Source organism: Macrobrachium rosenbergii, chromosome 59, assembly GCF_040412425.1.
Source record: "Macrobrachium rosenbergii isolate ZJJX-2024 chromosome 59, ASM4041242v1, whole genome shotgun sequence".
Classification (NCBI taxonomy): Eukaryota; Metazoa; Arthropoda; class Malacostraca; order Decapoda; family Palaemonidae; genus Macrobrachium; species Macrobrachium rosenbergii.
The window spans coordinates 14,346,528-14,370,912 of record NC_089799.1 but is presented as its reverse complement, the minus strand read 5'-3'; the positions used below and the strand labels follow the sequence as shown (position 1 = coordinate 14,370,912).

The window sequence follows — 24,385 nt, the reverse complement described above, 5'->3', positions numbered from 1 at the left end:
AAACCTCATAAAAGTGGTTCATTTATGGATATCAGGCTTGTGAATTAGAAAAAAAAATCATGGTTGAAATCATCTGATTGTTATGAGCCTCTTATATTTCCTATATTAATATTTCGGCTGACATGGAAAATGAGTAGGCACTCCGAGTTCCTTGCCACGAGAGTTGTAACTGAGGCGTTCCTAATAGTATTATGATATTAGAATAATTAATTATCTCTAGTTAAAAAAAAACTCCGACCATGACTATTTGATACAGTTGAACAGTTTTGCCATGTGATAAGTTTTGTACCACTGTATTTTTACAGGGTGCTGAAGGATACAAGTAAAAGGCATTTGCAATTTTGCACCGTTAAAAACACGCCAAAAAGAAGGTTCGTTTGCCGCTTTGTAGTAAATAAAGAAATGTTTAATTAACGGTTTAGTATTACTGTTTTGTATCCACTCATTGAAAGGTAATATCATTAGGGATGAGCTAATAATGTTTGATAACATTTTCAAAATATTGTTTTTATCACCCTGTATTCATGCCCATTTTCTTTGATGCCTTGGGAACACCAGGGTAGTTTGGTACTATCCTGGTGTTCCTTGTATCAGAAAATGGACATAAAATAGAGCTAAAGGTGATGATAATGTTATCCGTATCCTTCCTTTTTTAATACCCATTCATCTGTCAGGTAATCAGTGGTAGTGGCACGCCTGTTTAATTTGGATCTGTTAGTGTAGTGGAGGAGTGCAAATTCATGCTGAAAGACTCCGTATTGCTTTTAGCACAACTCTGTTGACCTAGACGTATTAAACACTCCCTGTATGTAAAATAATGTCTCTGTCGTTCCAGGTTTGGAGAAATAACCATTGGAAAATAAAATCTGATTAAAGTTTGTGCAAAGAAGCCATTTATTAGCGCTTTCAAGAGTGGGAATGGGAATAAGCTATTTGAACAGTGTAATATTCCCTCCCATTCAAATCGAAGACGCTCTCTGCCCGGTTATATACTGGGTAACACAAAAAGCATTCGGAAAATAGTAAGTCAACAGGTATTGGCTTATAATCACTGTATTGTCTTAAAACTTCGAAAACAAGAAAGGCAGTCGCTACCATGAGTATTCTAATCCTCACCTTTTACTTTCAAAGCAAATGAGCAGCTTTTTTTTCATTAATCTGTAATTTCACAAAACTAAGATTGCAATGCTTTCAGATCCTTGGGCAGTAACGTGTACAGGGTGACACAAAATTATTGAATGATAGCTGTCCTAATTTTATCCGTTCAACAGTTTATCCCAGCCCACTCAGTTAGACTACATGACCTGTTCTTGATATCAAGATAATATTAAGAAGACTGCAACCCTAGCTACAATCACATATAAGTTATATTTATAACTATTTCTAATCAGTTAAAACCAATGTACCTAATTACTTTGGTATCGCCAGCGAGATCAGAAGACAGAGTGACGACAGAAGTTATTTGTGGAAAAGGCCCCTCATAGATTGTGGTTTATTCTCGCATATAAGACCTATGAATTGGAAAAAATAATAATTTACAACATCAGATTGCTATTTGGAGTCTTAAGAATCTTCTCTGATATTATATTTTTTATATTAATTTTCGCTGACAGGGAATCAATGTAGGTACTCCATGTTCCCTGCATTCTGGAATGGACAGCCAAAGGGTGACGGACGTCAAGCTTTTCCAGTCAGTCTAACGCCGGTGTAGCGTACCTTACTTATTGCACCATGCATGGTGCCTCTTCCTCAGATTTGAGGATTGAAGTTACTGCTAATCAGATGGATATTTTGGGGTCTGATGGATGTTTAATTGAAGATGATCTGGTTTGTCAAGTGACAGTGATCTGGATCAGCAGCCATTCAGAAGTGGGAGGCTGAAAAGAAAAAATAAACACGACAAAGGTGTAAATAATGTTTCGGTTTCTCTACTGATAAAGAGAGGAAAAGTGACATGTGCACCAGGGTAGTAGTGACAATTCCAGACAGGCATGGTACACAATATGAAAGGAGAAGAGGTGTACTTTCCCAATGATGTGGAAATGGATTATAATGAGAAGATCAATGGACAGTTTAAGCTATGTAAGCAGCATAGGGAAATGGAAGCTTTGTTCAAAAGGTAAGAATAGACCGTATGTCACAGTGAAGAATGATGAGGCAGTAAAGTTTTTAACCGCTTCAGGCTTTAACAGCATTAAAATGGTGGAATTAGATGACGAATTAGTAGATCCTGATGACTTCTCATTGGAAAACTTTGTGTGGAGTTAAGCGTCGTGAGGTGAGGGTAAGACTATTTAAGAGGCCTCAGTTGATAGCCTTGGTTAAAGGATTAGTTCAGAGAAAGTCTTTCTATCTGGAATTGGTTGGTTATAGACATGTTAGTGTTTATAATGAGACGTCAGATATGCTATAAAATGCAGTAAATGGGGTCATAAGCGGTATAAGTGCCATGGTCACTTCCGATGCGAATACTGTGGGAAGAATCATGATTCGAAAGAATGTGTACCAAGATCATTGAAAACGAAAATGTTGAGCCAAAATGTTGTAATTGTGGCAGAAAAACATAATGCTAATTATCATGTAAAAGGAAACCACAAACAAGGCCAGTAGACACTCCGTACAGTCAAATGTTGGGCGGAACGGTCGTCAGCAATCAACGAGCAAACGACTCCAATCAACGTCTAGGAAGAAAGGCGTAAGCAGGTGGCTCAGCGGACAAGAAACACCGTAAAGGAGAAAGTGAACAAATTGAAACTCGGCGAGAAGATTGTTTCTGAAATTCGAATTGATGAAACGAGAGTTAAATGAACTTAGGAGCAAATGGAGGACTTGCAAACATCATTTGTTTGTTGGAAAAGTAATCAAGAAGGTGAGAATGTATTTGGTAAAGTAGCAATGCAAATACTGTACCGAAAGACACATCCCTTTAAGAGGTGGTAAGGATAAAAATGGGTTGTTAAATGAATTTATGAATATGGCAGATTTGGTTCTAGCTTATATTAATAATCCTTTGGATGATTTAAAATTGAAATTTATTTGCAGTCTGTTCTTATATTGAAGGATAAATGTGTGAATAATAGAAAAATTTTAAGTTTGTCTTGGAACGTTAATAGTTTAAAATAGGGGTAACCGATCTTCATGCGTATATTCATTCTAACGATATCGATGTTATAGCTCTGCAGGAGGTTGGAATGAGTGGAATAAATTTTAATTTGAAAAAACACCAGAGGTTTGGAGTTACCTGCAGATATATGACTATGAACTGCAGGGTTTGACAACTATATTAAGAGCAATATTCCACCAATGTTCAGTCTGCTGATAAGGTTAATGGTACTGAGTATGTGTGTGTTAGTGTGTAGCTTAAAGATGCCATTTTTAAATTTGATTAATATTTATGTCCATCCTGATAAATTAGATTATAACAGTGATTTTCAGATGTTATTTATGTTGAAGAATGTCTTTTAATAGGTGGCTTGAATGCTAGGCACAGAAATCTTGGCTCAAGGTACTCAAAATCGCAATGGGATGGTGTTAAACACTTTTTGGATTCTGTTGAAGATGCACAAAGTTATTGGACAAGAGTGATCCTACTCATATTAGGGCGGTAGGTTAGATTTTAATTATTTTTCAACATGCTGGATATTGACGCAAGTTTTTGGATGTTGTAGAGGCACACTTTTGAGTGATCATTTCGCTGTGAAATTAAGATGCATATTAACAAAATGGCTTCATCAATAATAGGAAAAAGATATTCGGCTTAAAGATGGTCAACATAGTTGTTTTGTTTCTAAAATTGGAACTTGGTTTTAAGGAGTATAAAGCAATGTAACAGATGAAAATGTATTTTTGAGGTCTATTGAAAGTGGTGGATTCTATATTGGGTAGACCTAAGCCGAATTTAACGGGTTTTAATGCAAAATCTAAAATGTATTATAATGATAAAGTAGTTAAGGGTGGACCAGGTGTTAAGAAAATGTCACAGTAACTTTGGGTAAGGATCCTACAAATGAAAATAACAAAGAAACCAATTGGGGTATAATTATGGAGATATAAAATAGGCGAGAAATCAATACTGGGACAATTTTTGAGGGGTGGTAGCCATTCCAAAACTTAGGCCAGGTCTGGGTTGTATAAACAGAGTTAGGGGTATTAAAATTTAATATTCATCCAAATCCTAAGATAAAGCTAATGATCTTATTAATAAGTGGTCATTATGTCTCTAGTCTTTCAAGCACATAATAATGTCCAGAGTTGTCTGAAACTAAGGTCTAGGAGAGTGAGTTGATTCGCTTGCAAAGCGCTTTGAATGATGATACTTGCGTTGCATTTACTAGGGATGAACTTCTGAACGCTGTAAAGGGGGAAAATCCACTGCGCCGGGTAGAGATGGCCTGACATACAGGTCAGCTGTCTCATAAGCATGGAAGATAGTCCCTATACTAGGTGATCTATCTTATAGAAATGGGGTGCCAGTGGAGTGGAAAGTAGCGTTGATCATTCCTGTACTAAGAATAATGAAGATTATAGGCCCATATCTTTAACTTTCTTGTTTATCAAAGATGATGGAGACAAATGATCTTAAACAGATTGATCTATAAAATGATGGTCTTCTGTCAATAACCTGTATGGTTATGAAGAGGGTAGAAGCACAACAGATTGTGTGATATTAAAGTGTCTTCTGGATAATAATGTTGGAATGTCGATTTTTATGATTTTAAAGGGGCCTTTGATAAGGCAAATAAAAAGATGTGATGTCAGAAGACCTGGTGAGTAAAAGGTGTGAAAGGAAGGGGCTCCTGACCTGGATTGCAATTATTTAAGTAAAATAGGAAAGCTAGTGTATGGTTTTCAGGGAGAGGAATCTGAACAAGGGTTTGAACTTGGTACACCTCAAGGTGGAGTATTGAGCCCTATGCTTTTTAACATACTTATGGACAGTATGGCTTCCTTTAATTTTTTTGAAATTCTCAGATTCTCGTCTATGCTGACGATATCTAATTCAATGCATAGATGAAAACTGTTTGATCAAAGGTTATTGAAGAGGCTTCAGTGTTTGTGTGTTCGTTTAGGGTTGGTTATTAATGAAAATAAAACTAAATACCAATCGGAACTGCTAATGGAAAAAATCTCGCTGAATGGAATGAGACTGGAAAAGGTAACTAGTATAATAAATATCTTGGAATGCATATCAGTTTTTAGTAATGTTAAGGATCAAATTGCTTATGCTCCAAGAATATACTGCATGTCTAGGCTAAAACCTCTGTGTGTTATCTAATAGAAAATGGTGTTGGTGTACCTGTTCTTAGGTCAGTATATCTGAGTACCGTAAGTGTATTATTCTTCAGCCCCAGTTTTTGTCCTATTCAGAGGATGTTAGGCCATTGGAGGCTGTACAAAATGAAGGTATGAGGGATTGTACTCGGTTGTGCAAGGACGACAAGAATAGAAATTATGAAATGGGGCTGAATATTCCGAGAGCGTTATGCATAGAATACCCAGGGAATTAACAGTGGCCTCTGTCTTGAGACTCGTTAGAAGTGGTGACAGTAGTGTGAAGTCTGTAGTAAATCAATACAGATCTGGTCTTGCCGACTTTAGGATGAATCACTTATATGGCAAAGAATTTGTCAAATGTTTTATCAGTACAGTAACAGTATGTTTTTTTGTGTGCCTGTACCAGAAATATTGATAGAGCCATGTTTAAAGAAAATTATCTGTACCAAATAGATAAACTATATTGGAAGAAGTTATCATCCTCAAATTACAACAGCTATTTGTTGAAAACTATCTAGATATCGAAGGAGAAGATGTTATACACTTTTACTGTGATGGGTCTGTAAATGGAAATAGAGCAGGTTCTGTAGTGTAGTGATAAGAAATTTTTGAATATGGTATGTGTTTGAAAAGATTGTCACAAAAAAATTGCTGATAAGACTCATGCATGACAATAGAACTTTATGCTATATATATATTGGACTTGAATATGCACTAGAAAAGAAGAAAAGTGTTTATGGTTTTGTTTGACAGTCAAGTGCTCTATTTGCGTAAATAAAAATGACTACTGTGATTTAGTTTTAAGTTGTAGAAAATGTATACACAAATTAAATTCATTTGAGTGTGAGTGAGTTTCATGTGGATGCCGTCATTCGATATCTATTTTTAATGAGTTGCTGACAGTTTGGCTAAGAATGGATGTGCCAAAAATTATAGAATATCATTGTACATTAAGCATTGCTAGAATAAAATCTGAAATAAGTAGAGTGAGGAAACGGTAGGGTTTGACGGTGCACGTATGATGCTGAATAATGGCAGTAGGAGCATGAAACATTACGATGTTATCATGAATAACACTAGTTTAACATGGTAGAGCTTCACCTCGATATGATTCTTTATGATGAGTTACGGTTTGGTTATAGATATATTTGGGAAATACAATGATAGGGCTCTGAAGGAATGGTTTGCAAATTATGTAGTAATGTAAAAGTCACATACTTTGTATCATTATATAATGGATGTAATGGTTTGGAAAATTCAAGATAACAAATATAAATGATATGTCTAGAGATGGTTTGTTATATGGTAAAAATAACAATATTGTTAAAAAAGAATATTAGGTAAGATTTACAAGGTTCGACATACGTTATTAAATATTTTTGCTCAATGCCTGGATAACTATTAATGATTTTAGCATTTGTAAATAAATCAGTTTTACTATGATTATGTAAAATACTGTTGAGTGGAGCATCAGCATGCTGACATGCTCCTTTGATATTAATGTCAATAAATATTTTGAATTTGAATTTGTCTGTACAGGGTAGCGCAGTAACTAACTGAAACAGTATGAATCCAATAATGTTCGTTTAAAACTAATATAAACTTTTCAAAAGTAAATTGTAAGAAAGTTACTCGTATTACAGGATATATCAAAGGTCACAGTTCCTTCATCAAGCTTGATTAAGCTTCATTTCAACTGGAATCCTTTGATGCATACAAGACGAGACCTCTTACTTTAGGCTCCTTAGTTATTCAAACACGAAAACTCCCGCCAGAACAATTACAGGGTGAATCAAAATCCATTTTTGGAAAGGGTAGACTAATGCACACACTGTTAGCATATTGCCGCGTTTCCAATAGAAACAAAGCAATATCAGAAAAGGACAGGGAGCCGGAAGAATAGTACCATGAGACAAAATTCGTCATTCAATCTTATTCTGAGTATTTTGATAATCTGTAAATGTAATCATGGAGGATTATCCATACATATCTTTTTTGTGTCACCCTGTCTTGGGTGAGTGGCCGTGTGCAAGGATCTTAGAGTAAGTAGTTGAATCTTCTCTTTATACTCGGGTGATAATGTTCTAGGTGTATGGAAACAATTAAAAACTTTTATTAAACATTTTGTTAATGAAAAAATATTTTTCTTTCAGATTCCAAGGCTCAACTGCCATACAGAACCTATTTCCATCGAGTTCTTATCCTCTCATAACTTCTGTATCACCCTGTATTTTCAGATTTTGCTGCAGATAATTTAGTACATGATACAGTGCGTACTTACAGCTATATGCAGTATACCAGTTGTGGTAAATGTATCCAGGCCCTTAATGAGATCTTGATACACACTTTGGTTTGCATTTTTAAGTGAAATGGAAAACTCATTTTAACTTAGTTGTCAACTAATATTCGTTTTCTTTGTCAGATACTTTTTGAGTTACTCTGCATAGGTTAAGTATGTTACACTCGTAACATTTTGCTCTGTTATATAGTTGTTAAATGTGTTACTCTGATAATGCTTAATCGAATAATTGGATGCTTTTAATCTCAAAGATAAAGAATTACTCGAATATCATGTACGTAGTTTAATCCCAATTATTTCAGTATATCTGTTGCATTACCCTGTATTTATTTTGTGCCTGTTGTTGACTATAATTGACAGCGGTAAATTATGCAGTAGTAAATAAATTGGCAATGTAACTGATATGATCCCTCGCCGAGGTCTACATAGAGATGTCTGTCTTGTAAAGTTGATTGTTGCTGGTAGTCATTTTCAGTTGTCTAGTTGAGGTTGAGATTAATACGTAACCTTTGATATCTCACGGGAACGTCAAAAAATATAAAATAATTGGTCTGAAGTTTTGTCTCAAACGTATCTAAATTATGAAAAATATCAAGGCTGAAACATCTACAACAATTTAACGGTGTTGATATTATTTTGTTTCTATTTAGAACGCGGCAAAACGCTAATGCAGTATGAATAAGCATTATATTTTCCCCAAAAGAATATTGAGGCCTCGTCATTGAATTTTGAGTCACCCTGTAATTGTTCTGGCGGCCACTTGTGTGTGAATGGTCGAGGAGCCTAAAGTAAAATGGTTTTGTCGTGTATGAATCAAAGATCCCAGCTGAAATGAAGGGCAACCAAGCTTGATGAAGAACTTTAGACTTTTTAAATATCTCACGATACAAAAAGACTTCTTACAGTTGAATTTTGAAAGCCTGTTATTCATATTAAGCCATTGTTATTTGATTTATCTTTCTTAAATCTCCTTTTGTGATACCCTGTACCTGTTGTGCCCTATTACTTAGGGTGTAATGTTTCTATACAAAATAGCTTGCGTAAACTACACAGCAAGTAAATAAATACATATAGTATGTGTAAATATTAATACACTTATTGAACCAATACATGTACGTTTCTAGTACATTTTACCCATATATGCATTTATGTACGAAAGTGAATACTTCAAATGTCCCGAGCCATGCTTTTATGGTGGGCGTTCATAAGCAATGGAACTGTTGTTACGGAAAATTATCTCTTTCATTTGAGAATATCTTCATTTTTATTCTAAAAAAAAGCAGTATAATAATTTATTACAGAGTATTTTATTATTATGATTTTAAACATTAAGCAAATCACCGTTTTGGGATAAAAATATTACAAGTATTTCCAAACATAATAACTGATTCACTGAAGTTGAGAAATCCAAACAATGGCGACGATACGGGAACCGGAGTACAGGCTCACTTGCTCAGTTTTGTTGGATCTTTGCAGGTAATTTGATCTTTTTGTAAAATATTGCTTATCGGCATGTGTTGCATAAGTCACAGAAATACGTATTACACGGTAAAATGGTCTAAATGAGTGTGTAGTTAGAGGTAGAGTTTTCAGTTACCTTATTATGGTAAAATTTTCAGGGGCCAAGTTGCAGATCTGGTGCACATTGTGTAAATATATATTTTTTAATTATGTGGGTTAATCTGAAAATTGATAATGCTGGAGATTTCATTATAAATCCTGCCGGGGAATATAAGAATAGTTTACAGTTATAGGGTAGGCTAGCCATCCCTGGTATTAGCAAGAAATGCCCATGACTACTTATTTTCTCATGGAGGGTACTAAATTGTTTAGCCTTTACCCAGTAAATTCGGGCATGAGTATATTCTCAAATCTAGAAGGTAATTTAAAGTTGAAAATGTATTTTAAAATTTTGTATAAACATAGGCTAAGGAACACATTTATACACACATGAGGGCAGTAAAGCATGTGTAGGCCAGTAATAATAGCCTAACTACAAGGAGAGAAATTAAATAGCAGGAATTTAGGCAATGGTAATTGTAAGGATAGGCTGTGTCCAAGCCTAACCTAAGTCTGACCAGGCAGTCCCCATACCACCACCACCACCCCATTTGTTAAACTGCTTAACTATGCAGTAGTTTTATTGACGCCTTGTATGAGTATATTATGTGTGTGGGCTTTTACCCATGCCACAGCTGGTAAGACTGCCAAGTTTGAAACCTTGTTTCCAAGCTGCTTCTAATGTTGAGAGACAGCAATATTTTTGTAAGTACTTGGGTTAGCTTATTTAGGACAGATATTCTGACTGTACCTAACGTAATGCAATCACAGTTGTACTTTCGTGTACCTATATAACTTAACCAAAATTTATGGTGCCTAACAATATATAACATTACCTAACCCAAATTTACCATACCATAAGTGGCGTGGCACAGATGTGGCCACAGGGCAAGTTTCTCTGTGCCCAAAATTCTTAGGGATACCAAATTTCAAAAGATGAATAAATATAAGTAGTAACAAAATAATGTGACCTTCCCCCCATACAGAAAATCTCCCTTCCATAACCACTAATAAAGGGTTTTGATATTTTACTTTACAATAATAATGCAAAATTACTGCTTTGTATTAATAGAATAAGTGTGGAACAGTACAAAAATAATTTTTATTAAGGTTTTAGCATTATTTAATTATTTTAGCAGCTGGTCTGGGTTGTGCCAAAGCTATCCCAGACCCCTCTGTGGGTCCCCTTTATGCTGGGTGTGAGGAACATCATACAGCCGAATTATTAAACACTGGACCAATTAACCAAAATTGTCAACCAGTTAAATATCATACAATTGTAGGGTAGCATGGGACTTCAGAGAAAGGCCCCATGCTATGATGGGTGCACAAGTGGAAGTTGCAAAAGTTTGACTAACTTTGTTGTAATATTAAGAATCATTTTGATTATCGTTGTTACAGCTGCCAGTTTGAAAGAAGTTTCTCTAAGCTTAAATTAATCAAAATATATCAGAGATCCACAGTAACCTAGGAAAGACATGAGTAGCCAAGTAATGTTGTCAGTTGAGAGAGATTTCAGTGTAGATTTCGATGCTGTAATTATAAATTTCACAAATTAGAACCCCACAATTTCAATTAAACTGAAGTATACAGAGTCAAAATTTTTATTTATGCTATCGCATTGGATGGGGCTAACATCCGCAAGTTAGGGGCTGGAGAGGGCTAACATCCACAGATTAGGGGGTGCAATACTTTCTTTGGTCTGCATTGGCAACTCATGCTACACCACTGCATACCTTACCTTACCTAAAATTTCATTTGACCCAAGTGGATTTTAGAGGGATCTTTTTATGGGCTTGGGCAGATGTTGCACCTCATATTTTGAGATACAGTACTCAAACAAGATGCATTAAGGAAGAGGTGGCATCAGACCATAAATTATCAATCACAAGTAGTTTTTAGGGCAATTTATCATTATGGGACTGCAGTCATATTGCATAGGTGAAACCGAGTCATATTAGATAATGTGTGCAAAACAGAAGAGACTGGAACAGACTTGGCATGCTTAACCTCATGAAGGGGAAATCTGATTCGAAAACAATACTGTTGATGATAAATACAGAAACTTTAGTAATGGAATGTGGCATGTACAATTTTTGCTGGATAACTTGGTTGGCATGTGTAGACTGCAGTACATAAAGATCCATACTATACAGCACTTGGCATCTGATGGAGTTGTCACTAGGATTTTGATTGATTACATATTTAAAGCCATAGTTGAAGTACAGTATATATAATGGTGTAAAATTATCATGATGTTTAGATTGTCTCGATACCACTGAAGTTACATCAACCACATAAACTGGCTTTAAGTTGGTCACCTAAAAGCCTACATGTTCTCTAAACTATTCTTTGGTAACTGATTCCACTTACCTCTGCTTCTCAAGATGAAATTTAGGAAAAACCTGCTGAAAGTTGGCATTTGTCAGAAAGTCTTAAGTATAAAAAACAAGGAATCTCTCTTATTTAAAAGCTTGAGAGCCACCTGTATTTTGGTGAACAAGTTTGGTTATATGTTTCTTTCATTGCAGATAGATGTGATATTGGACTTGGCTCAGTTATGTCACCATCAAGATGATTTACAAAGTGCAAGTGAAAAGGACCTTAATAGGTAATTATATTTCTATTACCACTGTCAAATGTCTAAGTTGAAAATAAGTAGCATAATAAGGCTACTTGAAACTGGTGAAGTCGTGATTTTTATAACAGACTTGGCGTGCTTAACCTCATAAAGGGGAAATCTGATTCGAAAACAATACTGTTGATGATATGGTTATTAAATACAGAAACTTTAGTAATGAAATGTGGCATGTACAATTTTCTGGATAACTTATTTGGCATGTGTAGACTGCAGTACATAAAGATCCATACTATACAGCACTTGGCATCTGATGGAGTTGTCACTAGGATTTTTGATTAATTACATGTTAAAGCCATAGTTGAAGTACAGTATATAAATAATTTGTGTAAAATTATCTTGATGTTTAGATTATCTTCGATACCACTGAAGTTACATCCAACCACATAAACTGGCTTGTATAAGTTGGTCACCTAAAAGCATATATGTCTATAAACTATTCTTTGAGAAATGACAGTTCCACTTACCTCTGCTTCTCAAGATGAAATTTAGGAAAAACCTGCTGAAAGTTGGCATTTTTCAGAAAGTCTTAAGTATAAAAAACAAGGAATCTCTGTCATTTAAAAGCTTCAGAGCCATCTATATTTTGGTGAACAAGTTTGGTTATGTTTCTTTCATTGCAGATAGATGTGATACTGGACTTGGCTCAGTTATGTCACCATCAAGATGATTTACAAAGTGCAAGTGAAAAGGACCTTAATAGGTAATTATATTTCTATTACCACTGTCAAATGTACCTCTGAGTTGAAAATACTAAATTCAAGGTAAGTGAAAAGTAGCATATGTGTAGGCTACTTGACTGGCTTGAGGTGAGAGGTTATTAATTTTTTACGTAAGTTGTTCAGCGGCTCTTGAAAGTTAAACAATATTTTTTTTATTTCCATAGATTGCCTGAAGGGTCAAGACCTTCTCTTTTGTAATCCCAAATGTCCCAATTTCCTCTTCAGGTCTTTTCATTTTTATTTATTTATTTAATTTGTTATTTTCATAGGTAGCAGGGTTTATCCAAATTACCATAGTATTCTTTTCATATTCTTGCTTATAATGGCTACCAGAATATAGTCCCAGTACCCTTTGAGTCTTTTCAAGTCATTTCATGTAGAAATTTTAGAGCATGCGGCACATAATCAATTTAATTCAGGTCAGTTCACATTTTTGAACTCATAGGTTTTCCAAGTTCTTGTATGTCTCCGTAATGGAATATTCTCTCTCTCTCTCTCTCTCTCAGGGAATAGAGTAAAATAGAATACAACATTGTCCGTATCAGTTAGGTATTGGAACTAGGTAAACTGTGGAGCAGAAAAAAAAACCTTTTTATATTAATACACATATTTACCAAACATTAATTTCTACAAGAAAATGTCTTGACATCTCTGCCACCCTTCAAGATGGTACAACTATACCAGGCAAGCTGTTGATAAACGGGTTTTGATGACTCCTCATAAACTCCAGCTTTGTCTTCAGACTACAGCTATACGTCATGATTCATCATTACCGTTGCATCAGGGATCGCCCTTCCTGCATCCAAACATTGAATGGTATGATCCTTTCCATGTTACTTTTTACTCATAGTTTTGCTTTCTTTCTTACTATTAAAGTACTATGTTTTTTGTTGGAAGGTAGAAAATCTTTGGACTAATTGAATGGTTTTTGTTGCACTAGACTGATTTTCGTTCTTGCACTGCAGAGAGAAATGGCAAAACAGTCTTTTGTTCAGAAGTACTGGTCAACAACCATGCAGATTTCTGCTGGTGGATGGTTATTGAATTTGAACTATAAACAAAGACGATAGGAATTTCACAGGCAGATAAAACTACTCGGGTAAGGTTATCTCCCTCCCTTACCTCTGGTTTTTATTTACCATTGTTTCTTTTTTTTTTTACACAAGACTTTGTTGCTGCTGACTTCTCCATAATTGAAAGTCTTTTCTATGTCCATTACTTAATTGGTTGCCTGTGAATGTTGAAGTGTTTGTACGTGGTCAGTCTCTGAATATCTTGTCAGCTGGGTTTTTCCAGTGTTTAAATGTATATGGTGGTTGATAGCATTTATATGTTAGCTTTTGTTTTTTAATCTTTATGTACAGTTAGCCCTTGAAATTCATTGGTCATGAACTCACAGATTCAAGTATGGGCAGAATTTTCATCATTAAATAAATGGCATACTTTTTTGAGCTTTGTGGCCATTCATGTAAACCTCCCGACGATTCATGCAGAATAGAACTGTAAAGAAAAATAAGTGTTTAGTAGGTCAGTCACAAATGCATAAAATACACTCATATATCAGTACTGTAATGTATATACAAACAAACTAATAAGTAAAAATAGAAAAACGTCACACTCATGTTTATAAACTGCATACATTGTCCACAAGAAGACAAAAAGGTAAAGATAGAGCTAGGCTATAAACGATGTACTGAGGGGTGGAAACATAAAGAATGCTGACTTGTCAGTTGATATTGGTTTGAAAGTGTAGGAAATGGCGGAAGGAATTGTGCCATATCAATAAATTTTTAAAATTAAAAGGCAAAAGCTGAAACAAATCGTTTTATGAAAGTCTTAAGACGTGAATATATATTAACATATACTGACGTAAGTATAAGTTGTGTGGTATTTTTAGAATTACAGTAATCTTTTTCAATAGATAATGTTTTGTAAATAAACTACAGTACTGTATGTATATTATAGCACTATACAGTACTGTATGTATACTGTAGTATCATAGTGCCATACTGGTACAGCACTGTCCTGTATTGTATATACTTTGGTAAATAACCAACTTGCGTTGAATATCGGTGAAGTTTATTGTAAAAAATACACTGCAGTATTAAAACGAGTTTTGGAAGGTCACAGTTTACTTGCAGATATTTTTCTATTTTTGCGGGGGCTGATGCCGCATAACACCTGCAAGTTTTGAGGGTCAGTTTTATATATTTAGTTTGTTCTTATATTTACTGCAGTGTATTTTACTTCCATTCAGTCTGAAAGGAACACTATAGATAAGGTACACCATTAAGATGCAATAGAATCCATATTCTACAAAAAATATATATATATATATTTTGGCCACCTCTTGAGTGACCATTTCCAAAATTTGCGAAGTCTTCTTTTACTTATGACAATAGTAACTGTTCAGTATTTGTTAAATGAGAATTTTTTTTTGTGAATGCATACATTTTGGAGCAGTTTTTACCTTTTATAGATATACTCTTATTGTCCTTCCACCTTTTTGGCTGAATTTTGCAGTTTTTCATTACTCAGTGAGTAAAATTTAGTTAAAACAGCAGGTGAGGGAGGAAGATGCTCCTTTAAGGGTGTTCTCACTTACCAGTTACATCAAGAACGGTGGAATGAAGGGATTTGAAAGTTTATTCTATTTAAAAGACAAAATATATTTTACCTGCATATATTTTTATTACAATGATTCTTGATTATCAGTTAAATGGATTTATTGCAATACTCTCCCTGAACAGCTGAATTAGCCCTGGTCACCTACCAGCCCGAACTACATCCCCATAACTTTTTACCCACCAAATGGGTAATTAACTGTCAGCGTTACCAACGCTTACAGGAAAATCTTGTCAAATGATTTACCTGAAATACCGTTGGCAACGCTGCTGCAAGTCTCGGCCAAGTGAGGCCAAGATCCCCGACCCCTTTCCTCAATTGCCTTTTGTTCGCTGTGCTGCTTGGATGTTTCCTGCATCAGGCAAACTTTTGGTTCTTTAGCCCGACCCCCATATATAAATATCTTTGGATTCTGGATAACTACTTGGACCGTATTTTCGCTCTTTTCTCCTGGATTGGGTACTATTTCTCCTGGTTTTGGATCTTCTCTCCTGTCTAGACTTTGGCTTGGATTTTGGACTTGGAATGGATGAATTAGACAGGAAGACGCCCCCTTCGGATAGCGCCGCTGCTCCCACTCTGCTACAGCCGTTACAACCGAGTTTTCCACTGCTGGAGATGCTGCAGCTCATCGACCGTGCACAGCCTTCAAGCGTAGGATGAGTACCCTCAAGCATGACTAGACATTCTCTTTGCATAGCATGTAGAAAGGTTCAATGTAATGTCACTCTAATTTGTGACGAATGTAGGTCATGGTAGATAGAGCAAATGGAGGATTATGTAATGCATAGGAAATCTTTAGCTTCTAAGAGTAAGCATAGGGAACCAGCAGTAGAGACACAGGGTTGTGATAAAGAAGCTTAGGAATCTGAATTATTCCGAAAATTAGAGAATAAATTATCAGCTAGTTTGTCTAGCTTATTTTCTAGTTTCTTGTCTAAATTAACTGAAATGAAAGATCAGAATAGTAGTACTAGGGCGATAGAATCTAATTGATCTCTTTCAGCTCCCCTGCCTGTTCCAGAACCGGCCCTAACGGGTGCTGCGGGTCATTGAGAACCCCGAACCTCGAAGGTAGGATCTGCCAGCCCCCCTGGCGCGGAGCAGGCAGTGTTAGCAGCAGATTTCCCCTTTCCCTCTGAAAATGTAAGTTCAAAGGTGAGTTTAGATTTAGGCATGACTCAGACAAGTAGGGACAGTGCTTTAGCAAGTAGTCAGGAAGAGAAGTTGAAGGTGCAGTCTTCTTCAGGGTCAGGTGTGGTTAAGGTTTTGGCATCTTTGTTAGATCCAGCGGGTGTTCTATTTCCGCCGGCAGGCTTTCTGCAACAAAAGGTTGCTAGATCCGTGGAGGATGGTTCAGATTTGGTTGCTAGTTTATCGTGTTCTGAAATGTTGGAGAATACCCCTTCTTCCTCGAAGGTTCCTTTTCCTTCAGGGGACAAACTTTCGTCTTGCGGTGATGGTAATTCTGTCAATCGAATTCTAAATATTGCAGGATATAATGCTGATTTGTTGGGTCTCTCTAAGGGTTACAGGTCATTAGTTAGACATTATTTTAATCTGGGGCTTTCTAATATCTATGATTATGTCTTAAAGAATCTTCCTGAATTCGTGAATGATGTCTTGCAAGATTATCAGGGGGGAACAGAATCAGTATATTTTCTTTCCTTAAAATCTATGACCTCTTCTGTAACTTCAGATTTTTCCCTTTCCCCCCATTGCTTCCAAACCTTCTTCCATTGCTCTTTCTCAACTTTCTTTTTTGGGTCACTCTTCGGGGAACATTTTTGGTTCTTTGGTCACTAATCCGGGTTCTTTGCCCTTAGTGGACTTGTCTTCGGTGCCATCTTTGGCGAATCCCTTAGTTTTTCAGGCTTCCAATCTAGTTGCTGCGGCAGTTGGTGCTGCGCCTGCCTCAGCATTCAGTGTTTCAGTACCGATAGTTTCCGCAATCACTCCGTTAGCTAGGATGGCTGGTAATTTGTCTTCCTCTGTTACCTTTGGTTCGTTACCTCGTAGCCTTCCCTTTGAAACTCATTTGAGTTCCTGTCCAGTTGGGACGTTCTCCACCTGTCCAACGTCGTCAGCAGGAGCTCTGGTGGTTACTCAGAGTGTGGCTTCTTCCTTCTTCCCTCCTTCGGTTCCTTATTTCTCAACTTTTCCGACAGGTTTCTCTGTCCCTCCGGCTAAAGCCGTCTATGTAGGTTTGGGGTTGATTTCGGGTCATCAGGGACCGTTGCTCCTCCTCCTTCCTTAACTAGCAGATCTTCTGTTCTGGATTCCCATTCTCATGTGGCTCTGATACATCCGGGTTTGCATGGTTTGGGTGTTGCAACTTCTTCGTTCTCAGGAATGGGCGTTGTCTGTCCAGGTGTGGCCTGGGTAAATCTGATAAACAGTTCCGCACTAGTTTAAGGGAAAATAGATTCCTACGTTGTTTGTAAATGTACTGAAGAATCGTTCACTTCTTATTTCAGGTTGGAGACAATTCTAGTAATAAAATAAGCGATTCAAATTTCAAATGATTGGTCAAAAAAGGTCGAAAATGATGTTGTCGGTGTGCTGCTGTTTGTAAACTGAACGCATAACATACAAAAGTCCTCCTAAGAATGTAGTTCTGAAAGACTGTGAAACCAATCACCTGTCTTTTTGACAAAGTAACCAATTACACGAGTCATTCGTCACTATAGCCAATCAGAGGGTCTGTACTAAACGCTTTTGATTTTCTTTTGTTTCTCGTCGCGGAAGAATATAATTTTCCAGAAAGGTTAGCCATCTTTTTTTTCCGGTGCTCAGTCTGCATTGCAAAGTCCATTAGGTAACATGGATGATGGATGAAGCTGGCCCTTCTCGTGTAACTCAACCGGATTCCTAAATCGCGTAAAGTTTTAGCCTGTCAGCGAGTGTTTTGTCAGTTATGGACAGTTTTGCGCTATTTATACAGCAAATATAGCCAAGCTTGTGGAATATTCACAAATTCATGGTTTAATTTTAAATGAAAAACTGTGTCCTGAGTGTAATGGTGTGTGCAGAGTTGATTTGAAGAAAAGGGGGTTTCGGTGTGACAAGTCTGTGGTTCCGGACATAAGCGGAGACATCGGTGTAATTTTTAGTGTCCTCTTCAGGGCACGTGGTTTGATAAGTCACATTTAGATATTGAGACAATTTTAAAATTTGTGGTGCTGTTCTGCCAAGATTGGTTTTCCTACAAATGTGCAAGACATGAACTCGATTTATCTGATCACGCCATAAATAATTGGTCTTCCTTTTGTCACGAGGTGTGTGTTGATTGGGTTTTTAAGAGAAGTAAGAAAATTGGTGGTAAATTGGTGGTGAAGGGAAAATTGTAGAAATTGACGAGTCCAAATTTGGAAAAAGAAAATATAATGTAGGTCAGTGGTGGAGGGACAGTGGGTTTTGGGGGATTTGTCGTGAAACTCGTGAATTTTTATGGTTCCTGTAAGTGACCGCGCCTTGAACATTGCTGGCCATTATTCATGACTACATTGAGCAAGGAACAACCGTAATCTCTGACTGCTGGAAGGCATACGACTGTCTAAGTTCAGAAGGGTACCAGCATTTGAAGGTGAACCACAGCCTTAATTTTGTTGATCCCAAAACAGGAGCACATACAAATCGGATCGAGAGGCACTGGTGGGACACTAAGAATTTGGTCCCAAAGTATGGTCGACGACAGGCCCATTTTGTAGGGTATTTAAGCGTGGGATACTTTAGGTTTGCATCATCGAACCCTACTAGACGCCTTCATTTTTCTGTAAAAGCGGCCGCTGAATTATATCCTCCTTGTGCCTAAGGTAAGCAACAAAAATTCACATTTTTCTGACTTTATATATTTACATTACTCACCACGTACGTGCTGTTATAAATTCCTTTAGTGACCGGAAATACAATGAAAGGGGGTTGTGGGGGCGGAGCCCCAACGACCTACAATATACTAGTAGTCTAAGGAACTTAGAATTCTCTGTTGGTCAAGATTCATAGTGGGAATATTAAGTTTGTCATTATTACGGTGAAGTTAGGCAGATCCAGGTGACAGATTTGATTTCTTCAACCACTTCTGCGCAAACATCAGCAGCAACAGGTGGCGGAGAAGTCGAAGAGACTGCACACAACTTCTCCTCCATATATGAGAGGCTACAATAGCCACATGGGAGGTTCATCGTACTCCTCCATACATGAGAGGCTGTGAATAGCCACATGGGAGGTTCATCGTTCTCCTTTACATGGGAAGCTCTGATCAGCCACATGTGAGGTTTGTCTTTCTCCTCTCCATCCATGGGATGGTTTGAATACCACATGGGAGGTAACTCGACTCAGACAGTATCAAGACATGAGACTGACATGGGGGGCACACTCTCTACAGGCGCCCTCACCTGCTGAGTGAGATAACCAGGTGAGGATACATTCATTTACAGAGTAGGCAAATAATGAGTTACCTGCTTTCCCTGTTGGCTAATTCAGGTGTTCAGGGAGTGTATTGCAATATGAAATTTTCATAATAAAACTAATATTGTAATACTTACCTGAACACCTGAATGATTCTCACCCTCTCCCCACTTCAGTTTGAATAGTGAATAACACAGTTGGGGATCTCAGCCTCACTCGTTCGGGACTTGCAGCAGCGTTGCCAACAGTACTTCAGGTAACTCATTTGACAAGATTTTCCTGTAAGCGTTGGTAACACTGACGGTTAATTACCCACTTAGTGGGTAAAAAGGTATGGAGATGTAGTTCGGGCTGGTGACCAGGGCTAATTCAGGTGTTCAGGTAAGTAGTACAATATTAGTTTTATTATGAAAACTTAATTTTTCTTAATTTTAACAGATTCTAACAGTTTTCGATGGTTCCAAGGGAGATTCATTTGAAAGTCATTTTAACTGAAACCTTTGGCAGGTATGTTGCATTTCTTTATTGAAAAAGTTTGCCACTGAAATGGTGATTACTGTTGTTTAAAGGGGATGTACTATATTATCTTATGGGCTAAGATTAGATGAGTACAGTACTAGCCATGAATAGTAGGAAATTTGATGGTGTATCTCAAAGTCCTAAGATTAGCAAGCACATCAACAATTTAATGGCTGTGGTATTGGCAGTTGACAAGCTGTAACTAGTCATGTAAAATCTACTGAAACAGGAACTCATTTATGTTGAATAACCTTTCTTTCTTCCCTCCCCTCAGGTTCACTACAAAGTTCTTACTAAAGAACAAAATTACAGTACTCAAGAACTTGATCACAGAAGTTATCTTGAGATTTTATGAAAATGATCTACACTGGATAAAGGCCACTAGTTAGATTTTATGAAGAAGATGAACATAGGATAAGGAGTCTTTGTTAGGAGCAATGAAGCTGATCAACATAGGATAAAGACCTTTTCTTAAGATTTGTGAAGAAGATCAACCCTGGATAGGTAGTATGTTAATGTAATCAGTTCAATAGAGGATTAAGACTATTTGCTAGATTTTGTGAAGGGTAACACAGAATAAGGATCATTTATTAGATTTAATGGAGGAGGTCACTGCAGGGTAAGACCATCAGTTAGATTTTGTTAAGAAGGACAACAGGATAAAGTGTTCATTACAAATGGTGCCATGTCATTTGAAGCGGAACTTGAAGCAGCTGCTTATTTTTAAAAGTGTACATAATCAACTGCACCAACACCACACTCCTCTTTGCTTTCACTCCCAGTGCATTAACTCAAGTCTTCTCTGTGATTTGTTACCAATAGCCTCAGACCTTTCCATATAACTTGCCTTGTACTGCCCCAGTCCGGTCATGTGGATTTTCATTGCAGTGTTCATGCAGATTCCCCAGGGAGTCATCTGTACTAGACCTACCACTGGCCTTTTCCATCTACTGTACTTTTCATTCCCACCAGTGTTGTTCACCATCCTCACTTGTGCCTGTGTCTTGTCCTTTAGTCTTCACCTTTTTTTTTTTGTTTTAAATTTAAGGCCATCAGTTTTCTGTTAATTGTATCAAACTTATTTGTATCATAACCAACAAAATTCTATTATATCCGACATTTCTGATGATTTTTTATACATTTGGGAATTGAAATGTGGAAATTTTTCTTTCAAAACTGTTCTGCCATTTAAAGTCATTCAGCCATTAGGCTATACCTTTGAAGACTTCTCAATTATTACTTACCCATTTGACATTGCACACTTTTCTATCTTTACTCGCAAAGATAGTTTTTTCCAGAATTATTCCATCTCTCAGTTAATATTTTATAATAATTCCCTTTATCTGTTACAGACTTCTGTTCCTCATTTTGTGAAAACTTTCTTGGGGCAGCATGTCTTTCATAGCTGCTTCAGGGACAGTTATGCCTTACTCAAGAATACAGGTCAGCTTGTGCCCAGGTCAACTTATAACGTGGTTGACTGATAATGAGGTCAACTCTTACCCAGTGGCATTGTTGATTACCATAGCAGTGTTAGATAAGTGTTTGGAATGTGTTAGTTTTCACAATAACAGAAACACATTGCCAAGTAGTATGTACAGTATTTATAATTATCACAATATGGAAAAACCTTTGGAAACTCACTCTCCTCCATGTTATGGAGATTAGCAAAAAAAGAAAAAACTTGTTTTGGATATATGGAATTTGCTTTAATAAAAAGTTTAAGAGCAAGTTTAAGAACAATGAAGACAAAATTAACTGGGGACGGACTAATGATCCATATATTTGTTAGTCTGACACGATATACTGTAGTTTTGTTCAAGAAATTCTGAAAATGTAACAAAAACAGACTTCTTGTTACTGAAAGTGTAAGTGGGATTATAAGAATTGGTTGGTTGAAAAGTTAAGGTTGAGCAAAGAAAAAGTACTTATCAAAAGTTACAGCCAATAGAGACAACTGATATTAAAGGATATAAAACCATTGTATACTTGCCAAGTACATGAAATTTAAGGTTAATCCTCAGATGAGGTAGTGGATTAACAAAGGAGAGGCTAAAGACATTGTAACAATTGTTGATGCTCTTTAGCATCTGTCTCCATTGAACATCTTGCACAGAAAAGGGTTCAAGATTATATGGATCAGGACTTAATAATATTTTTATTGTTAGCTGTATAATGGAGATTTCAAGAACTTTTCAGAAATGGTAGTACAGTATTGCGTCTTGTTATACTACTATGGGACCATTTAGGTGTATGTAGTTCTTCACTTAAGTGCACTATAAGATTTTTTATAGACCAGTTCTAAATTTATTATTTACATTGATTTAGTATACAGAAATACTAAAATCCTTACTTCTCTGGTCAAATAAAATGAACCATAGCCCAAACATGTATTTTGTAAACCATGGTGCTACTCTGTTAGGGAAAATTTACAACGAGCATGTTTTTATGGTGTTTTTAAATGAAAAGAGTACATTTGCCTTGAATATTTTCAAATTTGTTGATGGGCTCAAATACCTTTGGATGTTCCCTTTTTCCTCTAAATACGGATGACTGGGGTAGTACCACAGGTATTTAGGTACCCAAGTGCAAAAGGATAGTCTATCCCTAAAGTTTTCAGTTAAATCTCATTGACCATCCCTCAAACTATTTATGTATACAGATACCACTTGTTCAGAGACTGTTATTTTCTTTATCATATCTGTAAACACCTTGATAAATGATAGTTTCGAAACTTTTTGTCATTGTGTATTCTTGACGTAAATACATTACTGTAGTTACTGTTTGGCAGTAGGTTTTAGCTACTGTGAAAATAGCATGAGAATTTGGGGATGTTAGAGTATAAATTGTATTCATTACCATTCACAAATTCATAAATGTTTATCTAGTTTTGCATGACTAGTTAACCAGGGTACGAAATAACCTATTTATGAGTCAGCCAGGTTGCAAGTCAACCATGGTATGAGTTAACTAGGGTGCAAATTGATCTGCATCCATATTCTATGGACTTTTTGGATCTTGTTATGATGCATTATCACCTGCAGTACTGTATTATGATTTTTGAAATATTTGGTAGTGGTTAGCGTGTTACTATAGTTCGACAGATCTAAACTGATAGATTGTTTACCTCCTTGAGAAAAGCGCTGCTGCCACTTCTCTCTTAACCTTTAAATCGTCCCCTTCTTAAGTCTTCAGCCATCTCCCAGTAGGGCAATATTTGGGACAGTACTCAATGGAAGTGACCGTATAAATCCTAATCCGTTAACTCCATCCCCATTCCATTTGGTTATTACTTTGGAGACTTTATTTATTGTTATATTTGCTGTGACTTTTACCTGTACATTTTACGTACATTACATATCTTATTTGATGATCTTTTTTCATTAAAAGTAATAAAAATCTGTAATTACCATTTATTGTCTTATGACATTTTCATATAATCTCGTCAGTAGAGTACCTTATATTTATTTTTTTTTATTATTTAACTTTTCCGTCTGCCATACTATCCATTTCTAAACAAGTTTGTAACATTTGCATTTCATTGCCCCATATTTTAAGTTTCCCCTAATCTTCATTCATCAAGTTATGATTTACTTTAGTTTCATTTCCTTTTTCATAGTATATTTTATCTTTAAAACCACACAGTATTCTGCCTTATTCTCTCTTGACTACAATTTCATTGATCTCCATTCTATTTGGTTATAACTTTTAAGGTTGTAATATTCTCTTATGTTTTATAATGTATACCTTTCAAGTTTTGCATAAAATACATGGCATTTTACTGTTTTGCATTTAAAGTAAAAAAATCAGCCATTACTATGCATCATTTCTTATGACATTTCTTCTGAAAAATATGACATACAGAAATGAAAACATAGTGTAAAAAAAAAAAAAAAAAAAGATTGATTATAACTCATAAATCTAATGCATGTAACAATTTTTACTTTTTATAAGGTTGTTGCACATAAACTCATCATTGGGAGAGAAATAATTTATTTACAGTAATTACCACAGGAATTGCAATAATATGATTATATACAAAATGTACATTCTGAAGAATCTTCGTCGTCAGATGACCTTAGTTCAAAAGCGAGCGAGTCAATATATTTATCGATACAGATATCTTTTGCAGCATCGGCTGTTGCAAATTTTCGTAATGTTTAACTGCATTTGCCCAGTTTTCCAGCCGTCACTGACAAATTGCTTCTTTGACGAGGGTTTAAGATCAGCCATTTTAAAATTTTCTTTTTGCACATAGGTCTTTACTTGGGCCTAAATCAGTTCAATGGGATTGTATTCACAGTGATATGGAGGTAACCTAACCACTTGATGTCCATTGTC

At 36.2% G+C, this 24,385-nt stretch overlaps 1 long non-coding RNA gene across 1 annotated transcript; it reads left to right on the top strand.

Moving 5' to 3' along the window:
- The first annotated feature begins 8,964 nt into the window (after window positions 1–8,964).
- On the top strand, window positions 8,965–21,727 carry LOC136837743 (uncharacterized). Its single transcript, XR_010852746.1, has 6 exons — window positions 8,965–9,049; window positions 11,665–11,744; window positions 12,395–12,474; window positions 13,160–13,309; window positions 19,964–20,032; window positions 20,319–21,727. It is a non-coding gene; the product is annotated as an uncharacterized lncRNA (long non-coding RNA).
- Window positions 21,728–24,385: the final 2,658 nt, after the last annotated feature.